Raw genomic sequence first — 23,116 nt, forward strand, 5'->3', positions numbered from 1 at the left:
TGCTGAATACATAAAAAGCGACTGTTCAGCGACAGACAAGTCGCATCGGCTGAAAGTAGGCCAGAATGTCAGTCCATGTTGGAGCAGGTTTAGATACAGTCTAAAGCATAGATCTCAAAGTCTGTGCACAGAATTTAGCAAGGGCCTCGCACCTTCTGATGCATCAGGTAGGTGCACAATAGCATAGCCTAACCCTCTGTACTTTGGTCTATATTGATGCGGGACATAGACAGCCAGCTGATGACCAATCCATTAGTGCAATGGATGGCTGGAAGCATTTGTCTTTGCCTTTGCAATACCACAGAAGCAATGCATGGTCAATGTACAGCAATGACACACCTGTGTGAACAGCCAGGAGACCCCCCCCCCCCCCATGTTATGTTACATAGTTACATAGTTAGTACGGTCGAAAAAAGACATATGTCCATCACGTTCAACCAGGGAATTAAGGGGTAGGGGTGTGGCGCGATATTGGGGAAGGGATGAGATTTTATATTTCTTCATAAGCATTAATCTTATTTTGTCAATTAGGAACATTCAGCACCCACCCGCTATCAAGGCAGCTGCCTATCATGTCATGCCCTACCTGCACAGGTGTGCTGGCTACTCAAATGATCCAATTAAGGAGGCCATTTAGTCAGCAGCAGCAGAAGTCCTGTGCCTGGACGCTCCAACAGGGGCCAGACACAAGCAGAAGCAGAAGCAGCAGAAGCAGCAGCAGCACCACCTTTTGTTTATTGGCTGCAGCAGCAGCAAGGCCCACAGGGCTGGCTAGCTGGCTAGCCAGCAAGCAGGTAGCAATGAAAGTAGGAATCTTTCTTTTTAACCCTGTAAGGGGGTGGTGCACTGTACCCGAAGATACTGCCATATCGGGTCAATGCATAGGGCGACGGAAGCAAGCTTCGAAATCGGCCCCCGTTCTCAAAAATCCATTTAATATATGGTCCCCAGATAGGGGACGTATCAGATATTAAACTGATAAGAACAGATACTACACTTGATCTTAGCCAAAAGGCCGAGAAGCGATAACCGTGAAAGGGGCGGGCCCAACAAGGTCCCCTTCATGGGCACTATCACTGCTTGCTGTCAGGGAGGCTGCCAGACAATTTTCCATGCACACTCTGGGCTGGGGGGCAGTCAACCACCAGTACACACAGCAGAACCTAAACCCATACCATTATTGCTAAGCAGCAAGACAGGGGCCCATTGCACTCCCACGGGGCCTTTTTAAATGCAATCCATAACCCGGATTTGCCAGGAACCCTTCTTACTCCTCCTACTTGCATGTGACACTGGGCTTAGGATCTGCATAGGAAACACACACACAAGCACACACCTACCTTTGTTGCCTGCAGATGCCTCCTTGGCTGTCCCCAAACGGTATCAAACCAACACCCACGGGAAGCTGTAAGCATAGAGGACATGCCTGCACCCCATTGGACTTACCTGTGTGGGTTAAATCCGGGTTATTTGACAACCTATGGCGGTGATGGTTCTGCTCAGGCAGAGCAGTGCTGATGCTCCTCATAAAGCTGTCGCTGCTGTGAAGGTTCTAGGTGACATCACAAATCCCTTTGGTTACATACACAACAAAGCTGGGTTGTTGTTGTTTACACTCTGCAAGGCCTGTGGAAGTGAGTGACATCATAGCACTGTAGTTCTGAGGGTTCAAGATGGATGCAACAATCTCCTGTTGCTTCTATGAAGGCCGTAATAGACGACATCACCAAACAGCTCCATAGTCACATACACAGCAAAGGAGAGATGTTGTTTACACCTAGTGATGTCAGTGGTATTGAGTGACATCACAGCACAGTGCTAAGGCTCCTGGGCCTGGACACAGCAGCGGCTGCAATATCTCAACGGAGAATACGTTTATATCTATGTGTGTGTGTGCGCATATATATATATATATATATATATATATATATATATATATATATATTTCTCCGCCGAAATCACTTTTAAACCCATTTCCACCTTTTTTTCCCTTCTCTTCCTCTTACTTTTTTTTCACGTTTTTTTACGTTTTTCTCCTTTTCGCCTCTTTTCTGGGCGTATTATTCTTCTTTTTCTTCTTTTTTTTCGTCTAATGCATACCCCATCAGTGCAGCAATGCTTATTCAATACCGCCAGCAGATGGAGACACTGGGGGATAATTTTCTAAGGATTTATACTGATTTTTCCTGTCTGAATTTGTCGCACAGAAAGTTGCAGGCCAAATATGTGTGACATTTCTGCGACTTTAGCTTCTAGAGCATTTTTACAACATTATACATAGGTGCTGAATACATAAAAAGCGACTGTTCAGCGACAGACAAGTCGCATCGGCTGAAAGTAGGCCAGAATGTCAGTCCATGTTGGAGCAGGTTTAGATACAGTCTAAAGCATAGATCTCAAAGTCTGTGCACAGAATTTAGCAAGGGCCTCGCACCTTCTGATGCATCAGGTAGGTGCACAATAGCATAGCCTAACCCTCTGTACTTTGGTCTATATTGATGCGGGACATAGACAGCCAGCTGATGACCAATCCATTAGTGCAATGGATGGCTGGAAGCATTTGTCTTTGCCTTTGCAATACCACAGAAGCAATGCATGGTCAATGTACAGCAATGACACACCTGTGTGAACAGCCAGGAGACCCCCCCCCCCCCCATGTTATGTTACATAGTTACATAGTTAGTACGGTCGAAAAAAGACATATGTCCATCACGTTCAACCAGGGAATTAAGGGGTAGGGGTGTGGCGCGATATTGGGGAAGGGATGAGATTTTATATTTCTTCATAAGCATTAATCTTATTTTGTCAATTAGGAACATTCAGCACCCACCCGCTATCAAGGCAGCTGCCTATCATGTCATGCCCTACCTGCACAGGTGTGCTGGCTACTCAAATGATCCAATTAAGGAGGCCATTTAGTCAGCAGCAGCAGAAGTCCTGTGCCTGGACGCTCCAACAGGGGCCAGACACAAGCAGAAGCAGAAGCAGCAGAAGCAGCAGCAGCACCACCTTTTGTTTATTGGCTGCAGCAGCAGCAAGGCCCACAGGGCTGGCTAGCTGGCTAGCCAGCAAGCAGGTAGCAATGAAAGTAGGAATCTTTCTTTTTAACCCTGTAAGGGGGTGGTGCACTGTACCCGAAGATACTGCCATATCGGGTCAATGCATAGGGCGACGGAAGCAAGCTTCGAAATCGGCCCCCGTTCTCAAAAATCCATTTAATATATGGTCCCCAGATAGGGGACGTATCAGATATTAAACTGATAAGAACAGATACTACACTTGATCTTAGCCAAAAGGCCGAGAAGCGATAACCGTGAAAGGGGCGGGCCCAACAAGGTCCCCTTCATGGGCACTATCACTGCTTGCTGTCAGGGAGGCTGCCAGACAATTTTCCATGCACACTCTGGGCTGGGGGGCAGTCAACCACCAGTACACACAGCAGAACCTAAACCCATACCATTATTGCTAAGCAGCAAGACAGGGGCCCATTGCACTCCCACGGGGCCTTTTTAAATGCAATCCATAACCCGGATTTGCCAGGAACCCTTCTTACTCCTCCTACTTGCATGTGACACTGGGCTTAGGATCTGCATAGGAAACACACACACAAGCACACACCTACCTTTGTTGCCTGCAGATGCCTCCTTGGCTGTCCCCAAACGGTATCAAACCAACACCCACGGGAAGCTGTAAGCATAGAGGACATGCCTGCACCCCATTGGACTTACCTGTGTGGGTTAAATCCGGGTTATTTGACAACCTATGGCGGTGATGGTTCTGCTCAGGCAGAGCAGTGCTGATGCTCCTCATAAAGCTGTCGCTGCTGTGAAGGTTCTAGGTGACATCACAAATCCCTTTGGTTACATACACAACAAAGCTGGGTTGTTGTTGTTTACACTCTGCAAGGCCTGTGGAAGTGAGTGACATCATAGCACTGTAGTTCTGAGGGTTCAAGATGGATGCAACAATCTCCTGTTGCTTCTATGAAGGCCGTAATAGACGACATCACCAAACAGCTCCATAGTCACATACACAGCAAAGGAGAGATGTTGTTTACACCTAGTGATGTCAGTGGTATTGAGTGACATCACAGCACAGTGCTAAGGCTCCTGGGCCTGGACACAGCAGCGGCTGCAATATCTCAACGGAGAATACGTTTATATCTATGTGTGTGTGTGCGCATATATATATATATATATATATATATATATATATATATATATATATTTCTCCGCCGAAATCACTTTTAAACCCATTTCCACCTTTTTTTCCCTTCTCTTCCTCTTACTTTTTTTTCACGTTTTTTTACGTTTTTCTCCTTTTCGCCTCTTTTCTGGGCGTATTATTCTTCTTTTTCTTCTTTTTTTTCGTCTAATGCATACCCCATCAGTGCAGCAATGCTTATTCAATACCGCCAGCAGATGGAGACACTGGGGGATAATTTTCTAAGGATTTATACTGATTTTTCCTGTCTGAATTTGTCGCACAGAAAGTTGCAGGCCAAATATGTGTGACATTTCTGCGACTTTAGCTTCTAGAGCATTTTTACAACATTATACATAGGTGCTGAATACATAAAAAGCGACTGTTCAGCGACAGACAAGTCGCATCGGCTGAAAGTAGGCCAGAATGTCAGTCCATGTTGGAGCAGGTTTAGATACAGTCTAAAGCATAGATCTCAAAGTCTGTGCACAGAATTTAGCAAGGGCCTCGCACCTTCTGATGCATCAGGTAGGTGCACAATAGCATAGCCTAACCCTCTGTACTTTGGTCTATATTGATGCGGGACATAGACAGCCAGCTGATGACCAATCCATTAGTGCAATGGATGGCTGGAAGCATTTGTCTTTGCCTTTGCAATACCACAGAAGCAATGCATGGTCAATGTACAGCAATGACACACCTGTGTGAACAGCCAGGAGACCCCCCCCCCCCCCCCATGTTATGTTACATAGTTACATAGTTAGTACGGTCGAAAAAAGACATATGTCCATCACGTTCAACCAGGGAATTAAGGGGTAGGGGTGTGGCGCGATATTGGGGAAGGGATGAGATTTTATATTTCTTCATAAGCATTAATCTTATTTTGTCAATTAGGAACATTCAGCACCCACCCGCTATCAAGGCAGCTGCCTATCATGTCATGCCCTACCTGCACAGGTGTGCTGGCTACTCAAATGATCCAATTAAGGAGGCCATTTAGTCAGCAGCAGCAGAAGTCCTGTGCCTGGACGCTCCAACAGGGGCCAGACACAAGCAGAAGCAGAAGCAGCAGAAGCAGCAGCAGCACCACCTTTTGTTTATTGGCTGCAGCAGCAGCAAGGCCCACAGGGCTGGCTAGCTGGCTAGCCAGCAAGCAGGTAGCAATGAAAGTAGGAATCTTTCTTTTTAACCCTGTAAGGGGGTGGTGCACTGTACCCGAAGATACTGCCATATCGGGTCAATGCATAGGGCGACGGAAGCAAGCTTCGAAATCGGCCCCCGTTCTCAAAAATCCATTTAATATATGGTCCCCAGATAGGGGACGTATCAGATATTAAACTGATAAGAACAGATACTACACTTGATCTTAGCCAAAAGGCCGAGAAGCGATAACCGTGAAAGGGGCGGGCCCAACAAGGTCCCCTTCATGGGCACTATCACTGCTTGCTGTCAGGGAGGCTGCCAGACAATTTTCCATGCACACTCTGGGCTGGGGGGCAGTCAACCACCAGTACACACAGCAGAACCTAAACCCATACCATTATTGCTAAGCAGCAAGACAGGGGCCCATTGCACTCCCACGGGGCCTTTTTAAATGCAATCCATAACCCGGATTTGCCAGGAACCCTTCTTACTCCTCCTACTTGCATGTGACACTGGGCTTAGGATCTGCATAGGAAACACACACACAAGCACACACCTACCTTTGTTGCCTGCAGATGCCTCCTTGGCTGTCCCCAAACGGTATCAAACCAACACCCACGGGAAGCTGTAAGCATAGAGGACATGCCTGCACCCCATTGGACTTACCTGTGTGGGTTAAATCCGGGTTATTTGACAACCTATGGCGGTGATGGTTCTGCTCAGGCAGAGCAGTGCTGATGCTCCTCATAAAGCTGTCGCTGCTGTGAAGGTTCTAGGTGACATCACAAATCCCTTTGGTTACATACACAACAAAGCTGGGTTGTTGTTGTTTACACTCTGCAAGGCCTGTGGAAGTGAGTGACATCATAGCACTGTAGTTCTGAGGGTTCAAGATGGATGCAACAATCTCCTGTTGCTTCTATGAAGGCCGTAATAGACGACATCACCAAACAGCTCCATAGTCACATACACAGCAAAGGAGAGATGTTGTTTACACCTAGTGATGTCAGTGGTATTGAGTGACATCACAGCACAGTGCTAAGGCTCCTGGGCCTGGACACAGCAGCGGCTGCAATATCTCAACGGAGAATACGTTTATATCTATGTGTGTGTGTGCGCATATATATATATATATATATATATATATATATATATATATATATATTCTCCGCCGAAATCACTTTTAAACCCATTTCCACCTTTTTTTCCCTTCTCTTCCTCTTACTTTTTTTTCACGTTTTTTTACGTTATTCTCCTTTTCGCCTCTTTTCTGGGCGTATTATTCTTCTTTTTCTTCTTTTTTTTCGTCTAATGCATACCCCATCAGTGCAGCAATGCTTATTCAATACCGCCAGCAGATGGAGACACTGGGGGATAATTTTCTAAGGATTTATACTGATTTTTCCTGTCTGAATTTGTCGCACAGAAAGTTGCAGGCCAAATATGTGTGACATTTCTGCGACTTTAGCTTCTAGAGCATTTTTACAACATTATACATAGGTGCTGAATACATAAAAAGCGACTGTTCAGCGACAGACAAGTCGCATCGGCTGAAAGTAGGCCAGAATGTCAGTCCATGTTGGAGCAGGTTTAGATACAGTCTAAAGCATAGATCTCAAAGTCTGTGCACAGAATTTAGCAAGGGCCTCGCACCTTCTGATGCATCAGGTAGGTGCACAATAGCATAGCCTAACCCTCTGTACTTTGGTCTATATTGATGCGGGACATAGACAGCCAGCTGATGACCAATCCATTAGTGCAATGGATGGCTGGAAGCATTTGTCTTTGCCTTTGCAATACCACAGAAGCAATGCATGGTCAATGTACAGCAATGACACACCTGTGTGAACAGCCAGGAGACCCCCCCCCCCCCATGTTATGTTACATAGTTACATAGTTAGTACGGTCGAAAAAAGACATATGTCCATCACGTTCAACCAGGGAATTAAGGGGTAGGGGTGTGGCGCGATATTGGGGAAGGGATGAGATTTTATATTTCTTCATAAGCATTAATCTTATTTTGTCAATTAGGAACATTCAGCACCCACCCGCTATCAAGGCAGCTGCCTATCATGTCATGCCCTACCTGCACAGGTGTGCTGGCTACTCAAATGATCCAATTAAGGAGGCCATTTAGTCAGCAGCAGCAGAAGTCCTGTGCCTGGACGCTCCAACAGGGGCCAGACACAAGCAGAAGCAGAAGCAGCAGAAGCAGCAGCAGCACCACCTTTTGTTTATTGGCTGCAGCAGCAGCAAGGCCCACAGGGCTGGCTAGCTGGCTAGCCAGCAAGCAGGTAGCAATGAAAGTAGGAATCTTTCTTTTTAACCCTGTAAGGGGGTGGTGCACTGTACCCGAAGATACTGCCATATCGGGTCAATGCATAGGGCGACGGAAGCAAGCTTCGAAATCGGCCCCCGTTCTCAAAAATCCATTTAATATATGGTCCCCAGATAGGGGACGTATCAGATATTAAACTGATAAGAACAGATACTACACTTGATCTTAGCCAAAAGGCCGAGAAGCGATAACCGTGAAAGGGGCGGGCCCAACAAGGTCCCCTTCATGGGCACTATCACTGCTTGCTGTCAGGGAGGCTGCCAGACAATTTTCCATGCACACTCTGGGCTGGGGGGCAGTCAACCACCAGTACACACAGCAGAACCTAAACCCATACCATTATTGCTAAGCAGCAAGACAGGGGCCCATTGCACTCCCACGGGGCCTTTTTAAATGCAATCCATAACCCGGATTTGCCAGGAACCCTTCTTACTCCTCCTACTTGCATGTGACACTGGGCTTAGGATCTGCATAGGAAACACACACACAAGCACACACCTACCTTTGTTGCCTGCAGATGCCTCCTTGGCTGTCCCCAAACGGTATCAAACCAACACCCACGGGAAGCTGTAAGCATAGAGGACATGCCTGCACCCCATTGGACTTACCTGTGTGGGTTAAATCCGGGTTATTTGACAACCTATGGCGGTGATGGTTCTGCTCAGGCAGAGCAGTGCTGATGCTCCTCATAAAGCTGTCGCTGCTGTGAAGGTTCTAGGTGACATCACAAATCCCTTTGGTTACATACACAACAAAGCTGGGTTGTTGTTGTTTACACTCTGCAAGGCCTGTGGAAGTGAGTGACATCATAGCACTGTAGTTCTGAGGGTTCAAGATGGATGCAACAATCTCCTGTTGCTTCTATGAAGGCCGTAATAGACGACATCACCAAACAGCTCCATAGTCACATACACAGCAAAGGAGAGATGTTGTTTACACCTAGTGATGTCAGTGGTATTGAGTGACATCACAGCACAGTGCTAAGGCTCCTGGGCCTGGACACAGCAGCGGCTGCAATATCTCAACGGAGAATACGTTTATATCTATGTGTGTGTGTGCGCATATATATATATATATATATATATATATATATATATATATATATTTCTCCGCCGAAATCACTTTTAAACCCATTTCCACCTTTTTTTCCCTTCTCTTCCTCTTACTTTTTTTTCACGTTTTTTTACGTTTTTCTCCTTTTCGCCTCTTTTCTGGGCGTATTATTCTTCTTTTTCTTCTTTTTTTTCGTCTAATGCATACCCCATCAGTGCAGCAATGCTTATTCAATACCGCCAGCAGATGGAGACACTGGGGGATAATTTTCTAAGGATTTATACTGATTTTTCCTGTCTGAATTTGTCGCACAGAAAGTTGCAGGCCAAATATGTGTGACATTTCTGCGACTTTAGCTTCTAGAGCATTTTTACAACATTATACATAGGTGCTGAATACATAAAAAGCGACTGTTCAGCGACAGACAAGTCGCATCGGCTGAAAGTAGGCCAGAATGTCAGTCCATGTTGGAGCAGGTTTAGATACAGTCTAAAGCATAGATCTCAAAGTCTGTGCACAGAATTTAGCAAGGGCCTCGCACCTTCTGATGCATCAGGTAGGTGCACAATAGCATAGCCTAACCCTCTGTACTTTGGTCTATATTGATGCGGGACATAGACAGCCAGCTGATGACCAATCCATTAGTGCAATGGATGGCTGGAAGCATTTGTCTTTGCCTTTGCAATACCACAGAAGCAATGCATGGTCAATGTACAGCAATGACACACCTGTGTGAACAGCCAGGAGACCCCCCCCCCCCCCCATGTTATGTTACATAGTTACATAGTTAGTACGGTCGAAAAAAGACATATGTCCATCACGTTCAACCAGGGAATTAAGGGGTAGGGGTGTGGCGCGATATTGGGGAAGGGATGAGATTTTATATTTCTTCATAAGCATTAATCTTATTTTGTCAATTAGGAACATTCAGCACCCACCCGCTATCAAGGCAGCTGCCTATCATGTCATGCCCTACCTGCACAGGTGTGCTGGCTACTCAAATGATCCAATTAAGGAGGCCATTTAGTCAGCAGCAGCAGAAGTCCTGTGCCTGGACGCTCCAACAGGGGCCAGACACAAGCAGAAGCAGAAGCAGCAGAAGCAGCAGCAGCACCACCTTTTGTTTATTGGCTGCAGCAGCAGCAAGGCCCACAGGGCTGGCTAGCTGGCTAGCCAGCAAGCAGGTAGCAATGAAAGTAGGAATCTTTCTTTTTAACCCTGTAAGGGGGTGGTGCACTGTACCCGAAGATACTGCCATATCGGGTCAATGCATAGGGCGACGGAAGCAAGCTTCGAAATCGGCCCCCGTTCTCAAAAATCCATTTAATATATGGTCCCCAGATAGGGGATGTATCAGATATTAAACTGATAAGAACAGATACTACACTTGATCTTAGCCAAAAGGCCGAGAAGCGATAACCGTGAAAGGGGCGGGCCCAACAAGGTCCCCTTCATGGGCACTATCACTGCTTGCTGTCAGGGAGGCTGCCAGACAATTTTCCATGCACACTCTGGGCTGGGGGGCAGTCAACCACCAGTACACACAGCAGAACCTAAACCCATACCATTATTGCTAAGCAGCAAGACAGGGGCCCATTGCACTCCCACGGGGCCTTTTTAAATGCAATCCATAACCCGGATTTGCCAGGAACCCTTCTTACTCCTCCTACTTGCATGTGACACTGGGCTTAGGATCTGCATAGGAAACACACACACAAGCACACACCTACCTTTGTTGCCTGCAGATGCCTCCTTGGCTGTCCCCAAACGGTATCAAACCAACACCCACGGGAAGCTGTAAGCATAGAGGACATGCCTGCACCCCATTGGACTTACCTGTGTGGGTTAAATCCGGGTTATTTGACAACCTATGGCGGTGATGGTTCTGCTCAGGCAGAGCAGTGCTGATGCTCCTCATAAAGCTGTCGCTGCTGTGAAGGTTCTAGGTGACATCACAAATCCCTTTGGTTACATACACAACAAAGCTGGGTTGTTGTTGTTTACACTCTGCAAGGCCTGTGGAAGTGAGTGACATCATAGCACTGTAGTTCTGAGGGTTCAAGATGGATGCAACAATCTCCTGTTGCTTCTATGAAGGCCGTAATAGACGACATCACCAAACAGCTCCATAGTCACATACACAGCAAAGGAGAGATGTTGTTTACACCTAGTGATGTCAGTGGTATTGAGTGACATCACAGCACAGTGCTAAGGCTCCTGGGCCTGGACACAGCAGCGGCTGCAATATCTCAACGGAGAATACGTTTATATCTATGTGTGTGTGTGCGCATATATATATATATATATATATATATATATATATATATATATATTTCTCCGCCGAAATCACTTTTAAACCCATTTCCACCTTTTTTTCCCTTCTCTTCCTCTTACTTTTTTTTCACGTTTTTTTACGTTTTTCTCCTTTTCGCCTCTTTTCTGGGCGTATTATTCTTCTTTTTCTTCTTTTTTTTCGTCTAATGCATACCCCATCAGTGCAGCAATGCTTATTCAATACCGCCAGCAGATGGAGACACTGGGGGATAATTTTCTAAGGATTTATACTGATTTTTCCTGTCTGAATTTGTCGCACAGAAAGTTGCAGGCCAAATATGTGTGACATTTCTGCGACTTTAGCTTCTAGAGCATTTTTACAACATTATACATAGGTGCTGAATACATAAAAAGCGACTGTTCAGCGACAGACAAGTCGCATCGGCTGAAAGTAGGCCAGAATGTCAGTCCATGTTGGAGCAGGTTTAGATACAGTCTAAAGCATAGATCTCAAAGTCTGTGCACAGAATTTAGCAAGGGCCTCGCACCTTCTGATGCATCAGGTAGGTGCACAATAGCATAGCCTAACCCTCTGTACTTTGGTCTATATTGATGCGGGACATAGACAGCCAGCTGATGACCAATCCATTAGTGCAATGGATGGCTGGAAGCATTTGTCTTTGCCTTTGCAATACCACAGAAGCAATGCATGGTCAATGTACAGCAATGACACACCTGTGTGAACAGCCAGGAGACCCCCCCCCCCCCCCATGTTATGTTACATAGTTACATAGTTAGTACGGTCGAAAAAAGACATATGTCCATCACGTTCAACCAGGGAATTAAGGGGTAGGGGTGTGGCGCGATATTGGGGAAGGGATGAGATTTTATATTTCTTCATAAGCATTAATCTTATTTTGTCAATTAGGAACATTCAGCACCCACCCGCTATCAAGGCAGCTGCCTATCATGTCATGCCCTACCTGCACAGGTGTGCTGGCTACTCAAATGATCCAATTAAGGAGGCCATTTAGTCAGCAGCAGCAGAAGTCCTGTGCCTGGACGCTCCAACAGGGGCCAGACACAAGCAGAAGCAGAAGCAGCAGAAGCAGCAGCAGCACCACCTTTTGTTTATTGGCTGCAGCAGCAGCAAGGCCCACAGGGCTGGCTAGCTGGCTAGCCAGCAAGCAGGTAGCAATGAAAGTAGGAATCTTTCTTTTTAACCCTGTAAGGGGGTGGTGCACTGTACCCGAAGATACTGCCATATCGGGTCAATGCATAGGGCGACGGAAGCAAGCTTCGAAATCGGCCCCCGTTCTCAAAAATCCATTTAATATATGGTCCCCAGATAGGGGACGTATCAGATATTAAACTGATAAGAACAGATACTACACTTGATCTTAGCCAAAAGGCCGAGAAGCGATAACCGTGAAAGGGGCGGGCCCAACAAGGTCCCCTTCATGGGCACTATCACTGCTTGCTGTCAGGGAGGCTGCCAGACAATTTTCCATGCACACTCTGGGCTGGGGGGCAGTCAACCACCAGTACACACAGCAGAACCTAAACCCATACCATTATTGCTAAGCAGCAAGACAGGGGCCCATTGCACTCCCACGGGGCCTTTTTAAATGCAATCCATAACCCGGATTTGCCAGGAACCCTTCTTACTCCTCCTACTTGCATGTGACACTGGGCTTAGGATCTGCATAGGAAACACACACACAAGCACACACCTACCTTTGTTGCCTGCAGATGCCTCCTTGGCTGTCCCCAAACGGTATCAAACCAACACCCACGGGAAGCTGTAAGCATAGAGGACATGCCTGCACCCCATTGGACTTACCTGTGTGGGTTAAATCCGGGTTATTTGACAACCTATGGCGGTGATGGTTCTGCTCAGGCAGAGCAGTGCTGATGCTCCTCATAAAGCTGTCGCTGCTGTGAAGGTTCTAGGTGACATCACAAATCCCTTTGGTTACATACACAACAAAGCTGGGTTGTTGTTGTTTACACTCTGCAAGGCCTGTGGAAGTGAGTGACATCATAGCACTGTAGTTCTGAGGGTTCAAGATGGATGCAACAATCTCCTGTTGCTTCTATGAAGGCCGTAATAGACGACATCACCAAACAGCTCCATAGTCACATACACAGCAAAGGAGAGATGTTGTTTACACCTAGTGATGTCAGTGGTATTGAGTGACATCACAGCACAGTGCTAAGGCTCCTGGGCCTGGACACAGCAGCGGCTGCAATATCTCAACGGAGAATACGTTTATATCTATGTGTGTGTGTGCGCATATATATATATATATATATATATATATATATATATATATATATATTTCTCCGCCGAAATCACTTTTAAACCCATTTCCACCTTTTTTTCCCTTCTCTTCCTCTTACTTTTTTTTCACGTTTTTTTACGTTATTCTCCTTTTCGCCTCTTTTCTGGGCGTATTATTCTTCTTTTTCTTCTTTTTTTTCGTCTAATGCATACCCCATCAGTGCAGCAATGCTTATTCAATACCGCCAGCAGATGGAGACACTGGGGGATAATTTTCTAAGGATTTATACTGATTTTTCCTGTCTGAATTTGTCGCACAGAAAGTTGCAGGCCAAATATGTGTGACATTTCTGCGACTTTAGCTTCTAGAGCATTTTTACAACATTATACATAGGTGCTGAATACATAAAAAGCGACTGTTCAGCGACAGACAAGTCGCATCGGCTGAAAGTAGGCCAGAATGTCAGTCCATGTTGGAGCAGGTTTAGATACAGTCTAAAGCATAGATCTCAAAGTCTGTGCACAGAATTTAGCAAGGGCCTCGCACCTTCTGATGCATCAGGTAGGTGCACAATAGCATAGCCTAACCCTCTGTACTTTGGTCTATATTGATGCGGGACATAGACAGCCAGCTGATGACCAATCCATTAGTGCAATGGATGGCTGGAAGCATTTGTCTTTGCCTTTGCAATACCACAGAAGCAATGCATGGTCAATGTACAGCAATGACACACCTGTGTGAACAGCCAGGAGACCCCCCCCCCCCCATGTTATGTTACATAGTTACATAGTTAGTACGGTCGAAAAAAGACATATGTCCATCACGTTCAACCAGGGAATTAAGGGGTAGGGGTGTGGCGCGATATTGGGGAAGGGATGAGATTTTATATTTCTTCATAAGCATTAATCTTATTTTGTCAATTAGGAACATTCAGCACCCACCCGCTATCAAGGCAGCTGCCTATCATGTCATGCCCTACCTGCACAGGTGTGCTGGCTACTCAAATGATCCAATTAAGGAGGCCATTTAGTCAGCAGCAGCAGAAGTCCTGTGCCTGGACGCTCCAACAGGGGTCAGACACAAGCAGAAGCAGAAGCAGCAGAAGCAGCAGCAGCACCACCTTTTGTTTATTGGCTGCAGCAGCAGCAAGGCCCACAGGGCTGGCTAGCTGGCTAGCCAGCAAGCAGGTAGCAATGAAAGTAGGAATCTTTCTTTTTAACCCTGTAAGGGGGTGGTGCACTGTACCCGAAGATACTGCCATATCGGGTCAATGCATAGGGCGACGGAAGCAAGCTTCGAAATCGGCCCCCGTTCTCAAAAATCCATTTAATATATGGTCCCCAGATAGGGGACGTATCAGATATTAAACTGATAAGAACAGATACTACACTTGATCTTAGCCAAAAGGCCGAGAAGCGATAACCGTGAAAGGGGCGGGCCCAACAAGGTCCCCTTCATGGGCACTATCACTGCTTGCTGTCAGGGAGGCTGCCAGACAATTTTCCATGCACACTCTGGGCTGGGGGGCAGTCAACCACCAGTACACACAGCAGAACCTAAACCCATACCATTATTGCTAAGCAGCAAGACAGGGGCCCATTGCACTCCCACGGGGCCTTTTTAAATGCAATCCATAACCCGGATTTGCCAGGAACCCTTCTTACTCCTCCTACTTGCATGTGACACTGGGCTTAGGATCTGCATAGGAAACACACACACAAGCACACACCTACCTTTGTTGCCTGCAGATGCCTCCTTGGCTGTCCCCAAACGGTATCAAACCAACACCCACGGGAAGCTGTAAGCATAGAGGACATGCCTGCACCCCATTGGACTTACCTGTGTGGGTTAAATCCGGGTTATTTGACAACCTATGGCGGTGATGGTTCTGCTCAGGCAGAGCAGTGCTGATGCTCCTCATAAAGCTGTCGCTGCTGTGAAGGTTCTAGGTGACATCACAAATCCCTTTGGTTACATACACAACAAAGCTGGGTTGTTGTTGTTTACACTCTGCAAGGCCTGTGGAAGTGAGTGACATCATAGCACTGTAGTTCTGAGGGTTCAAGATGGATGCAACAATCTCCTGTTGCTTCTATGAAGGCCGTAATAGACGACATCACCAAACAGCTCCATAGTCACATACACAGCAAAGGAGAGATGTTGTTTACACCTAGTGATGTCAGTGGTATTGAGTGACATCACAGCACAGTGCTAAGGCTCCTGGGCCTGGACACAGCAGCGGCTGCAATATCTCAACGGAGAATACGTTTATATCTATGTGTGTGTGTGCGCATATATATATATATATATATATATATATATATATATATTTCTCCGCCGAAATCACTTTTAAACCCATTTCCACCTTTTTTTCCCTTCTCTTCCTCTTACTTTTTTTTCACGTTTTTTTACGTTATTCTCCTTTTCGCCTCTTTTCTGGGCGTATTATTCTTCTTTTTCTTCTTTTTTTTCGTCTAATGCATACCCCATCAGTGCAGCAATGCTTATTCAATACCGCCAGCAGATGGAGACACTGGGGGATAATTTTCTAAGGATTTATACTGATTTTTCCTGTCTGAATTTGTCGCACAGAAAGTTGCAGGCCAAATATGTGTGACATTTCTGCGACTTTAGCTTCTAGAGCATTTTTACAACATTATACATAGGTGCTGAATACATAAAAAGCGACTGTTCAGCGACAGACAAGTCGCATCGGCTGAAAGTAGGCCAGAATGTCAGTCCATGTTGGAGCAGGTTTAGATACAGTCTAAAGCATAGATCTCAAAGTCTGTGCACAGAATTTAGCAAGGGCCTCGCACCTTCTGATGCATCAGGTAGGTGCACAATAGCATAGCCTAACCCTCTGTACTTTGGTCTATATTGATGCGGGACATAGACAGCCAGCTGATGACCAATCCATTAGTGCAATGGATGGCTGGAAGCATTTGTCTTTGCCTTTGCAATACCACAGAAGCAATGCATGGTCAATGTACAGCAATGACACACCTGTGTGAACAGCCAGGAGACCCCCCCCCCCCCCCCATGTTATGTTACATAGTTACATAGTTAGTACGGTCGAAAAAAGACATATGTCCATCACGTTCAACCAGGGAATTAAGGGGTAGGGGTGTGGCGCGATATTGGGGAAGGGATGAGATTTTATATTTCTTCATAAGCATTAATCTTATTTTGTCAATTAGGAACATTCAGCACCCACCCGCTATCAAGGCAGCTGCCTATCATGTCATGCCCTACCTGCACAGGTGTGCTGGCTACTCAAATGATCCAATTAAGGAGGCCATTTAGTCAGCAGCAGCAGAAGTCCTGTGCCTGGACGCTCCAACAGGGGCCAGACACAAGCAGAAGCAGAAGCAGCAGAAGCAGCAGCAGCACCACCTTTTGTTTATTGGCTGCAGCAGCAGCAAGGCCCACAGGGCTGGCTAGCTGGCTAGCCAGCAAGCAGGTAGCAATGAAAGTAGGAATCTTTCTTTTTAACCCTGTAAGGGGGTGGTGCACTGTACCCGAAGATACTGCCATATCGGGTCAATGCATAGGGCGACGGAAGCAAGCTTCGAAATCGGCCCCCGTTCTCAAAAATCCATTTAATATATGGTCCCCAGATAGGGGACGTATCAGATATTAAACTGATAAGAACAGATACTACACTTGATCTTAGCCAAAAGGCCGAGAAGCGATAACCGTGAAAGGGGCGGGCCCAACAAGGTCCCCTTCATGGGCACTATCACTGCTTGCTGTCAGGGAGGCTGCCAGACAATTTTCCATGCACACTCTGGGCTGGGGGGCAGTCAACCACCAGTACACACAGCAGAACCTAAACCCATACCATTATTGCTAAGCAGCAAGACAGGGGCCCATTGCACTCCCACGGGGCCTTTTTAAATGCAATCCATAACCCGGATTTGCCAGGAACCCTTCTTACTCCTCCTACTTGCATGTGACACTGGGCTTAGGATCTGCATAGGAAACACACACACAAGCACACACCTACCTTTGTTGCCTGCAGATGCCTCCTTGGCTGTCCCCAAACGGTATCAAACCAACACCCACGGGAAGCTGTAAGCATAGAGGACATGCCTGCACCCCATTGGACTTACCTGTGTGGGTTAAATCCGGGTTATTTGACAACCTATGGCGGTGATGGTTCTGCTCAGGCAGAGCAGTGCTGATGCTCCTCATAAAGCTGTCGCTGCTGTGAAGGTTCTAGGTGACATCACAAATCCCTTTGGTTACATACACAACAAAGCTGGGTTGTTGTTGTTTACACTCTGCAAGGCCTGTGGAAGTGAGTGACATCATAGCACTGTAGTTCTGAGGGTTCAAGATGGATGCAACAATCTCCTGTTGCTTCTATGAAGGCCGTAATAGACGACATCACCAAACAGCTCCATAGTCACATACACAGCAAAGGAGAGATGTTGTTTACACCTAGTGATGTCAGTGGTATTGAGTGACATCACAGCACAGTGCTAAGGCTCCTGGGCCTGGACACAGCAGCGGCTGCAATATCTCAACGGAGAATACGTTTATATCTATGTGTGTGTGTGCGCATATATATATATATATATATATATATATATATATATATATATATATTTCTCCGCCGAAATCACTTTTAAACCCATTTCCACCTTTTTTTCCCTTCTCTTCCTCTTACTTTTTTTTCACGTTTTTTTACGTTATTCTCCTTTTCGCCTCTTTTCTGGGCGTATTATTCTTCTTTTTCTTCTTTTTTTTCGTCTAATGCATACCCCATCAGTGCAGCAATGCTTATTCAATACCGCCAGCAGATGGAGACACTGGGGGATAATTTTCTAAGGATTTATACTGATTTTTCCTGTCTGAATTTGTCGCACAGAAAGTTGCAGGCCAAATATGTGTGACATTTCTGCGACTTTAGCTTCTAGAGCATTTTTACAACATTATACATAGGTGCTGAATACATAAAAAGCGACTGTTCAGCGACAGACAAGTCGCATCGGCTGAAAGTAGGCCAGAATGTCAGTCCATGTTGGAGCAGGTTTAGATACAGTCTAAAGCATAGATCTCAAAGTCTGTGCACAGAATTTAGCAAGGGCCTCGCACCTTCTGATGCATCAGGTAGGTGCACAATAGCATAGCCTAACCCTCTGTACTTTGGTCTATATTGATGCGGGACATAGACAGCCAGCTGATGACCAATCCATTAGTGCAATGGATGGCTGGAAGCATTTGTCTTTGCCTTTGCAATACCACAGAAGCAATGCATGGTCAATGTACAGCAATGACACACCTGTGTGAACAGCCAGGAGACCCCCCCCCCCCCATGTTATGTTACATAGTTACATAGTTAGTACGGTCGAAAAAAGACATATGTCCATCACGTTCAACCAGGGAATTAAGGGGTAGGGGTGTGGCGCGATATTGGGGAAGGGATGAGATTTTATATTTCTTCATAAGCATTAATCTTATTTTGTCAATTAGGAACATTCAGCACCCACCCGCTATCAAGGCAGCTGCCTATCATGTCATGCCCTACCTGCACAGGTGTGCTGGCTACTCAAATGATCCAATTAAGGAGGCCATTTAGTCAGCAGCAGCAGAAGTCCTGTGCCTGGACGCTCCAACAGGGGCCAGACACAAGCAGAAGCAGAAGCAGCAGAAGCAGCAGCAGCACCACCTTTTGTTTATTGGCTGCAGCAGCAGCAAGGCCCACAGGGCTGGCTAGCTGGCTAGCCAGCAAGCAGGTAGCAATGAAAGTAGGAATCTTTCTTTTTAACCCTGTAAGGGGGTGGTGCACTGTACCCGAAGATACTGCCATATCGGGTCAATGCATAGGGCGACGGAAGCAAGCTTCGAAATCGGCCCCCGTTCTCAAAAATCCATTTAATATATGGTCCCCAGATAGGGGACGTATCAGATATTAAACTGATAAGAACAGATACTACACTTGATCTTAGCCAAAAGGCCGAGAAGCGATAACCGTGAAAGGGGCGGGCCCAACAAGGTCCCCTTCATGGGCACTATCACTGCTTGCTGTCAGGGAGGCTGCCAGACAATTTTCCATGCACACTCTGGGCTGGGGGGCAGTCAACCACCAGTACACACAGCAGAACCTAAACCCATACCATTATTGCTAAGCAGCAAGACAGGGGCCCATTGCACTCCCACGGGGCCTTTTTAAATGCAATCCATAACCCGGATTTGCCAGGAACCCTTCTTACTCCTCCTACTTGCATGTGACACTGGGCTTAGGATCTGCATAGGAAACACACACACAAGCACACACCTACCTTTGTTGCCTGCAGATGCCTCCTTGGCTGTCCCCAAACGGTATCAAACCAACACCCACGGGAAGCTGTAAGCATAGAGGACATGCCTGCACCCCATTGGACTTACCTGTGTGGGTTAAATCCGGGTTATTTGACAACCTATGGCGGTGATGGTTCTGCTCAGGCAGAGCAGTGCTGATGCTCCTCATAAAGCTGTCGCTGCTGTGAAGGTTCTAGGTGACATCACAAATCCCTTTGGTTACATACACAACAAAGCTGGGTTGTTGTTGTTTACACTCTGCAAGGCCTGTGGAAGTGAGTGACATCATAGCACTGTAGTTCTGAGGGTTCAAGATGGATGCAACAATCTCCTGTTGCTTCTATGAAGGCCGTAATAGACGACATCACCAAACAGCTCCATAGTCACATACACAGCAAAGGAGAGATGTTGTTTACACCTAGTGATGTCAGTGGTATTGAGTGACATCACAGCACAGTGCTAAGGCTCCTGGGCCTGGACACAGCAGCGGCTGCAATATCTCAACGGAGAATACGTTTATATCTATGTGTGTGTGTGCGCATATATATATATATATATATATATATATATATATATATATATATATTCTCCGCCGAAATCACTTTTAAACCCATTTCCACCTTTTTTTCCCTTCTCTTCCTCTTACTTTTTTTTCACGTTTTTTTACGTTTTTCTCCTTTTCGCCTCTTTTCTGGGCGTATTATTCTTCTTTTTCTTCTTTTTTTTCGTCTAATGCATACCCCATCAGTGCAGCAATGCTTATTCAATACCGCCAGCAGATGGAGACACTGGGGGATAATTTTCTAAGGATTTATACTGATTTTTCCTGTCTGAATTTGTCGCACAGAAAGTTGCAGGCCAAATATGTGTGACATTTCTGCGACTTTAGCTTCTAGAGCATTTTTACAACATTATACATAGGTGCTGAATACATAAAAAGCGACTGTTCAGCGACAGACAAGTCGCATCGGCTGAAAGTAGGCCAGAATGTCAGTCCATGTTGGAGCAGGTTTAGATACAGTCTAAAGCATAGATCTCAAAGTCTGTGCACAGAATTTAGCAAGGGCCTCGCACCTTCTGATGCATCAGGTAGGTGCACAATAGCATAGCCTAACCCTCTGTACTTTGGTCTATATTGATGCGGGACATAGACAGCCAGCTGATGACCAATCCATTAGTGCAATGGATGGCTGGAAGCATTTGTCTTTGCCTTTGCAATACCACAGAAGCAATGCATGGTCAATGTACAGCAATGACACACCTGTGTGAACAGCCAGGAGACCCCCCCCCCCCCCCATGTTATGTTACATAGTTACATAGTTAGTACGGTCGAAAAAAGACATATGTCCATCACGTTCAACCAGGGAATTAAGGGGTAGGGGTGTGGCGCGATATTGGGGAAGGGATGAGATTTTATATTTCTTCATAAGCATTAATCTTATTTTGTCAATTAGGAACATTCAGCACCCACCCGCTATCAAGGCAGCTGCCTATCATGTCATGCCCTACCTGCACAGGTGTGCTGGCTACTCAAATGATCCAATTAAGGAGGCCATTTAGTCAGCAGCAGCAGAAGTCCTGTGCCTGGACGCTCCAACAGGGGCCAGACACAAGCAGAAGCAGAAGCAGCAGAAGCAGCAGCAGCACCACCTTTTGTTTATTGGCTGCAGCAGCAGCAAGGCCCACAGGGCTGGCTAGCTGGCTAGCCAGCAAGCAGGTAGCAATGAAAGTAGGAATCTTTCTTTTTAACCCTGTAAGGGGGTGGTGCACTGTACCCGAAGATACTGCCATATCGGGTCAATGCATAGGGCGACGGAAGCAAGCTTCGAAATCGGCCCCCGTTCTCAAAAATCCATTTAATATATGGTCCCCAGATAGGGGATGTATCAGATATTAAACTGATAAGAACAGATACTACACTTGATCTTAGCCAAAAGGCCGAGAAGCGATAACCGTGAAAGGGGCGGGCCCAACAAGGTCCCCTTCATGGGCACTATCACTGCTTGCTGTCAGGGAGGCTGCCAGACAATTTTCCATGCACACTCTGGGCTGGGGGGCAGTCAACCACCAGTACACACAGCAGAACCTAAACCCATACCATTATTGCTAAGCAGCAAGACAGGGGCCCATTGCACTCCCACGGGGCCTTTTTAAATGCAATCCATAACCCGGATTTGCCAGGAACCCTTCTTACTCCTCCTACTTGCATGTGACACTGGGCTTAGGATCTGCATAGGAAACACACACACAAGCACACACCTACCTTTGTTGCCTGCAGATGCCTCCTTGGCTGTCCCCAAACGGTATCAAACCAACACCCACGGGAAGCTGTAAGCATAGAGGACATGCCTGCACCCCATTGGACTTACCTGTGTGGGTTAAATCCGGGTTATTTGACAACCTATGGCGGTGATGGTTCTGCTCAGGCAGAGCAGTGCTGATGCTCCTCATAAAGCTGTCGCTGCTGTGAAGGTTCTAGGTGACATCACAAATCCCTTTGGTTACATACACAACAAAGCTGGGTTGTTGTTGTTTACACTCTGCAAGGCCTGTGGAAGTGAGTGACATCATAGCACTGTAGTTCTGAGGGTTCAAGATGGATGCAACAATCTCCTGTTGCTTCTATGAAGGCCGTAATAGACGACATCACCAAACAGCTCCATAGTCACATACACAGCAAAGGAGAGATGTTGTTTACACCTAGTGATGTCAGTGGTATTGAGTGACATCACAGCACAGTGCTAAGGCTCCTGGGCCTGGACACAGCAGCGGCTGCAATATCTCAACGGAGAATACGTTTATATCTATGTGTGTGTGTGCGCATATATATATATATATATATATATATATATATATATATATATATATTCTCCGCCGAAATCACTTTTAAACCCATTTCCACCTTTTTTTCCCTTCTCTTCCTCTTACTTTTTTTTCACGTTTTTTTACGTTTTTCTCCTTTTCGCCTCTTTTCTGGGCGTATTATTCTTCTTTTTCTTCTTTTTTTTCGTCTAATGCATACCCCATCAGTGCAGCAATGCTTATTCAATACCGCCAGCAGATGGAGACACTGGGGGATAATTTTCTAAGGATTTATACTGATTTTTCCTGTCTGAATTTGTCGCACAGAAAGTTGCAGGCCAAATATGTGTGACATTTCTGCGACTTTAGCTTCTAGAGCATTTTTACAACATTATACATAGGTGCTGAATACATAAAAAGCGACTGTTCAGCGACAGACAAGTCGCATCGGCTGAAAGTAGGCCAGAATGTCAGTCCATGTTGGAGCAGGTTTAGATACAGTCTAAAGCATAGATCTCAAAGTCTGTGCACAGAATTTAGCAAGGGCCTCGCACCTTCTGATGCATCAGGTAGGTGCACAATAGCATAGCCTAACCCTCTGTACTTTGGTCTATATTGATGCGGGACATAGACAGCCAGCTGATGACCAATCCATTAGTGCAATGGATGGCTGGAAGCATTTGTCTTTGCCTTTGCAATACCACAGAAG

The 23,116-nt window shown here is 46.2% G+C and overlaps 10 non-coding genes across 10 annotated transcripts; all 10 read right to left on the reverse strand.

Annotated features, from left to right (window-relative positions):
* Positions 1–836: 836 nt before the first annotated feature.
* Positions 837–1,027, reverse strand: LOC130311801 (U2 spliceosomal RNA). The gene has a single exon (XR_008860082.1). It is a non-coding gene; the product is annotated as a U2 spliceosomal RNA (small nuclear RNA).
* A 2,091-nt stretch (positions 1,028–3,118) lies between these two features.
* LOC130311802 (U2 spliceosomal RNA) lies at positions 3,119–3,309 on the reverse strand. The gene has a single exon (XR_008860083.1). It is a non-coding gene; the product is annotated as a U2 spliceosomal RNA (small nuclear RNA).
* Positions 3,310–5,402: 2,093 nt separating this feature from the next.
* LOC130311803 (U2 spliceosomal RNA) lies at positions 5,403–5,593 on the reverse strand. Its single transcript, XR_008860084.1, has one exon. It is a non-coding gene; the product is annotated as a U2 spliceosomal RNA (small nuclear RNA).
* Positions 5,594–7,682: 2,089 nt separating this feature from the next.
* LOC130311804 (U2 spliceosomal RNA) lies at positions 7,683–7,873 on the reverse strand. The gene has a single exon (XR_008860085.1). It is a non-coding gene; the product is annotated as a U2 spliceosomal RNA (small nuclear RNA).
* Positions 7,874–9,963: 2,090 nt separating this feature from the next.
* Positions 9,964–10,154, reverse strand: LOC130311826 (U2 spliceosomal RNA). Its single transcript, XR_008860105.1, has one exon. It is a non-coding gene; the product is annotated as a U2 spliceosomal RNA (small nuclear RNA).
* Positions 10,155–12,244: 2,090 nt separating this feature from the next.
* Positions 12,245–12,435, reverse strand: LOC130311806 (U2 spliceosomal RNA). The gene has a single exon (XR_008860086.1). It is a non-coding gene; the product is annotated as a U2 spliceosomal RNA (small nuclear RNA).
* Positions 12,436–14,525: 2,090 nt separating this feature from the next.
* LOC130311808 (U2 spliceosomal RNA) lies at positions 14,526–14,716 on the reverse strand. The gene has a single exon (XR_008860088.1). It is a non-coding gene; the product is annotated as a U2 spliceosomal RNA (small nuclear RNA).
* Positions 14,717–16,801: 2,085 nt separating this feature from the next.
* On the reverse strand, positions 16,802–16,992 carry LOC130311809 (U2 spliceosomal RNA). The gene has a single exon (XR_008860089.1). It is a non-coding gene; the product is annotated as a U2 spliceosomal RNA (small nuclear RNA).
* Positions 16,993–19,082: 2,090 nt separating this feature from the next.
* LOC130311810 (U2 spliceosomal RNA) lies at positions 19,083–19,273 on the reverse strand. Its single transcript, XR_008860090.1, has one exon. It is a non-coding gene; the product is annotated as a U2 spliceosomal RNA (small nuclear RNA).
* Positions 19,274–21,364: 2,091 nt separating this feature from the next.
* LOC130311827 (U2 spliceosomal RNA) lies at positions 21,365–21,555 on the reverse strand. The gene has a single exon (XR_008860106.1). It is a non-coding gene; the product is annotated as a U2 spliceosomal RNA (small nuclear RNA).
* Positions 21,556–23,116: the final 1,561 nt, after the last annotated feature.

The sequence above is a fragment of the Hyla sarda genome, unplaced genomic scaffold, assembly GCF_029499605.1.
Source record: "Hyla sarda isolate aHylSar1 unplaced genomic scaffold, aHylSar1.hap1 scaffold_1679, whole genome shotgun sequence".
NCBI lineage: Eukaryota > Metazoa > Chordata > Amphibia > Anura > Hylidae > Hyla > Hyla sarda.